This window comes from Bactrocera tryoni, chromosome 5 (assembly GCF_016617805.1).
Source record: "Bactrocera tryoni isolate S06 chromosome 5, CSIRO_BtryS06_freeze2, whole genome shotgun sequence".
Lineage (NCBI taxonomy): Eukaryota > Metazoa > Arthropoda > Insecta > Diptera > Tephritidae > Bactrocera > Bactrocera tryoni.
In genome coordinates, this window is record NC_052503.1 from 63,077,905 (window position 1) to 63,083,261 (window position 5,357).

A 5,357-nucleotide genomic window follows, 5' to 3' on the forward strand; every position below is an offset into this window, starting at 1 on the left:
CAATAATTCTTACTTGATTAATTCGTACCTTAAGGAACATAGCTCAAAACTACTTTAAAGTAAGGTAACATTATTTCAATCAAACCAGACTTATCCCATTTTTGCATAAAATTTTTTCAATTTGTATAACAAATAGTTTTTGCTGTTTTATTCTCTTTCTTCTAATTAATTCAGCTAAACTTCCTGGTAGTGAATGTATGTAACAGTTATTGGTGATTAGAGAAGGTAAGACAAAAAGAATTCTAGTGAAAGATTTGTCTCTGCGTTTCTTGTTCTTCTACTTCTTCTTCTTCCAAATCAATTAAATTTATGCAGGAATTTATTTATATTTTGTATGGCAACTAGCTGGCGTCGCGTTGCCGCGTCATACTGGCCGTCATAAATTCGTAGCAAATGTCAAAAAATCCATAAGACACATAAATTTCGCTACATTTAGTTTTTAACTTACTTCTGCTCTTTAACACAAACACACATGGATTTTGACATACAGACACATAAATTTTTTTTGCAAAAAAACATTAAATTTTTTCGTAGAATTTTTTTTTTTACAAAGAAACTGGTTTTCCAACACGCCATATTAAGCTTAAGTTTTAGCATTATAAAAGTTAGTGATGAGTTTATATGTAAGCGTGCGTTTGTGTTCATATTAGCTTAAAAGTTATTAGCCAAGCTTGCTAAGATAGTTAAATCAAAATGTGTGAACTTTATTGATGGCACTGATTTGCTTGCTGCTGTGCAAACAGCTACAATTAATTTATTTATATGCACGCTTACAAACATAAGTATGTGTGTATTTTTGGATCCGTGTGTCTGGTAAACTATTTTATACACTCTGTAACATAATAAAAAATGTTCCATAGAGATTATGTGAAAGCCTGACAACATAATTAATAGGTGAAGTATAACAATGCCGAGAAAAATTGCCGTTAAAATTGTTTCCAAATACAGAAAAGTAATCATTTTACAACCATCTTTAGATTGGTCGAAAGTCAACCCACCTTATTTTAAGTTATAAGCAATCATAAAGCTTGGGTTGATAACCCGACCCCGACAAAATCCCAGCAGAAATTCTGAAAAAATCGCTGTAAAGCGACCGCCATTACTATTGAATATGTACAACGCCTGACCCGAAGCCGGAATATGCCCTGAACCCTGAAAAAAGAAACAGCCGGTGCTAATCAGTAAGGCAAAGGAGATCCCAACTTGTCATCAGCATACCGTCCACAATGAATGCTTGACACAGCGGGAAAGCTCTATGATAGGCTACTTAAACCCAGTCTCGAAACGCCTATCAACGAAGCTGGAGAACTCTACCTAGACTCCACGGTGTTAGACCCTGCAAATCAACTCTAAGTTCTTTAAAATGCATCATTGAAAGTGTAGACGCCACACAGTGTAGATGGCATAAATACAAAAGAATAGTGTTGCTGGCGACTTTAGATGTCGAAACGCCTTCAACAGCGCTATATAAGTAGATTTGATCGATGCCCCCCCCCCCCAAAAAAGCTTTAAAACCCCCGACTACTTCAAAGCTGTACCAAACTAGAGCGGGATCAGGTCAGATAGCGGTCACGTCAGGAGCAGCGCAAGGATTCATTCTAGGCTCAAACTGGTGGAATATCAGCTACGACGCCATACTAAAACTCTTATTCTTAGAACACAAAAAACAGTAAACTACCTAGGCGTAAGACTGGACCCCCGACTAACCTTCTGGGTACAAAACTCGCAGGAAAGGCAGCGAAAATCAGCAAAGGAAAGAAAGAGCTCCTAATGTCGACGAAAATCAGCATCCTATACGGAGCTAAGATCTGGGTAGATGTGCTTAAAAAGGTAAGCCGGCGTAAGGTAGTGGTCAGAGTGCACCACACTGCAGCCCTCAGAGTTGCATCAGCCTACCGAATAGTGTTGATATATACGTATATTGAATTAGTTATAAGTGGTAATATCCCAATTGACCTTCTGGCATACGAAAGGAAAAAGGTGTGGCAGTTAAAATACAATAATAACATGGCAACGAAATGGGAGAACGAGAGCCGCGGCAGATGGACGGTCAGACTAATAAAAGACCTAAACTTATGGACAAGCCGTAAATTCGAGGAAGTCGACTTTTACACAACTCAGCTGTTATCCGTTCACGGCTACTTCAAAGAGTACCTCCACAGAATGGGAAAAGTCGAAGAGCCGTCATGTTACAACGCCGCGAGAGAAGACGATGCTGAACACCGTGGAAAACCTGATTGGCCCAATAAACGCGGGCCATTTAATCAACGTCATACTGGAGAGTGTAGCAAGCTGGGTATTATCCAGAAATTTGCAGCAATTTTGCTACACAGCAAAAAGCGTGACTTGGTTCCTTAGAGGGCGGACCTGTGACCTGCAATTGGCACCTAAGGTTATCACCCGCAAAAAAAAAGTAAATGAAGATGGTCTCAAACACTGCACTTCCTTCGATTTTTTTACTTCAACAATATAAAGATATCGAATTTTGAATGTCAATTAAATATTTTTATCATAATCTCAATTGAGGAACTTATTTTGTAAAGAAGTGTATTTTTCCGACGTCACTCGTAAGCAGCTGAGGTTTCCAAGTAACATAATTAATAAATTATAACTTTTTATACATTTTTGGAAAAATATAGAATAGTATTGATAATGTAAGCAAAAAATTTAAATACAAATACAAAAAAGTCACAAATGTGTCTGGCACACAGAATTAATGTTTAACTGGCGCCAAAATGTTATTGAATACTGATTAGTTCGTTGTAATCTTGAAATTTATGGTGACCGCAGAGGTTAAATAGCGCATTAGATTTGAAAATTAATCAGCAAGAAAATTTACAAAAAAAAAAGTAAGGAAGGGCAAAAAAAATCAAACAACTCGATCGGAGAACTAAAGGGGCTTATAAGAATAGTGAAGAAAAAACAAATGCCAATAATAATAATACGATGCAAATAAGTGTACATGTTTATATGTATTAGTAAATATGGGCTGATCCGATAAAAGGGATGAAAAGTTATAGTTCGATCACGACATTTTTTCCACAAGGGAAAATTATCTCTTTCAAATGTTGGCCGAGGCTACGTCTCAGATGGTCCATAATGCATTATCGACTGGCAAATGGAATTCATAAGGCGCGTTATGATTTGCCCTAAGGCCTGAATCAAAGCGGGCTTGTCAGCATAGACTTTACATATTCCGACAGGAAAAAGTCAAATTATCTGCTCACAGAAGAGAACTCTCAATAAATCCATTGATTGATGTTGAAATCAAAAGTCGCCGAGATCACGAGCTTCAATTTTTAAAATTAATAAGTCGGTTATCATGGCCCGTAGCGGTTACCATTGACGGTAAAGTTTTCACCGGTTTTCATCATTTTTGAAGAAATATGGACCGATGATACCACCGGCCCACAAACCAGGATTTGTTTTTATCCGGATGAAATGACAGCTCTTGAACAATTCCAAATGTGTCAATTTAATTTATTCTTTTGGTTGCCATAATTATCACTTTCCGAGATATGACTTTTTGAGAATAAATTCCCACGATTCCTAAAGACAAGTATAAACTTTTACTGACATCCTTTGTGTGTCAATTTCACTTTAATATCTTTAGAAGTATGGCTTTATTATGACAGCTCGCATTCCAGCGTTTTCGGATTTTTCCTAGTGGCGATGGTAGTGAATTTACGATTTTTGCCCAACTTCGAACTTAACTTTCTTATGGACAATGTGCACGTGTGTGACCAAGTTTCATCATAATATCTCGACTTTTGACTCAAGTTACAGCTTTCACAGATGGACGGACGGACAGACAGACATCCGGATTTCAACTCTACTCGTCACCCTGATCACTTTATACCCTATATCTGACTCTTTTAGTTTTAGGACTTACAAACAACCGTTGTGTAAACAAAACTATTATACTCTCCTTAGCAACTTTGTTGCGAGAGTATAAAAATCAAACAACTCGATAGGAGAACTAAAGGGGCTTATAAGAGTAGTGAAGAAAAAACAAATGCCAATAATAATAATACGATGCAAGTAAGTATACATGTTTATATGTATTAGTAAATATGGGCTGATCCAGAAATAAAAGTTTAAAGAGGAATGGTTATTATCATTCGAAAGAACATTTTTTGGCATTTATTTTTTAAAAATTATCTCTTTCAAATGTTGGCCGAGGCTACGTCTCAGATGGTCCATAATGCATTCCGACTGGCAAATGGCGAATAAGGCGCGTCATGATTTGCTCTAAGGCCTGAATTGAAACGGGATTGTCAGCATAGACTTTACATATTCCGACAGGAAAAAGTCAAATTGTCTGCTCACAGAAGAGGACTCTCAATAAATCCATTGATTGATGCCGAGATCACGAGCTTCAATTTCAGGCATTAATAAGTCGGTTATCATGGCCCGATAGCGGTCACCATTGACGGTAAAGTTTTCACCGGCATCATTTTTGAATAAATATGGACCGATGATACCACCGGCCCACAAACCAGATCAAAGCATTGTTTTTTCAGGATGAAATGACAGCTCTTGAATCTCTCAATTCCAAATGTGTCAATTTAATTTATTCGCGTAACAGTTTAGGCAGCAATCTTCTTCCAGATTTGACAGAACGCTAGTTTTGAGAATAAATTCTCACGATTCCCAAAGATCCTTGTGGCATTTCCTACAGAGCCATATGTAAAAAGAGCGCAATTCCGTTGTAGGATTTGTGGTGGTAAAGAGACTCCGTCACTCCTGTGGATGAACGTCTAGCCACAATCCACATCAAAAGAAAATTATTTAACATATCGTTGATTTGCGCCCACGCCCCGAAGGAAGCGAAAGACGATGCGATCAAAGACGTCTTCTACGAGTGCTTGCATAGCACCTACGACAGCCGCCCCTCCAGGATCTCAAATTCGGGCTTGGCGGCTTTAACGCCAGAGTGGGCAAAGGAAATATATTTGGCACAACGGTCGGTAAATTCAGCCTACATGAGGAAACATTCCCAAATGGGTTTACGCTGATCGACTTCGCCGGGACCCGAAATATGATTATCTGTAGTACTAGATTCCAGCACAAGAAAATACATCAAGCTACCTGGTTGTCTCCGGATCGAAAAGCCACCAACCAGATCGATAATGTTGTGTTCGACGGAAGACACGTCTCCAGTGTTCTAAACGTGGACGTGCGTACGCTCCTAGGTCCCAACATCGACTCGGACCACTATCTTGTTGCAGCCAAGAATCGCAGCCGCCTCTGTGCAGCAAAAAGCGCACGTCAACAAACACAAGGAAGGTTCGACGTCGAGATAGCTGCAATCACAACAGACAGCCGAGCGATTTTCTACTCGACTTGCACTCCTG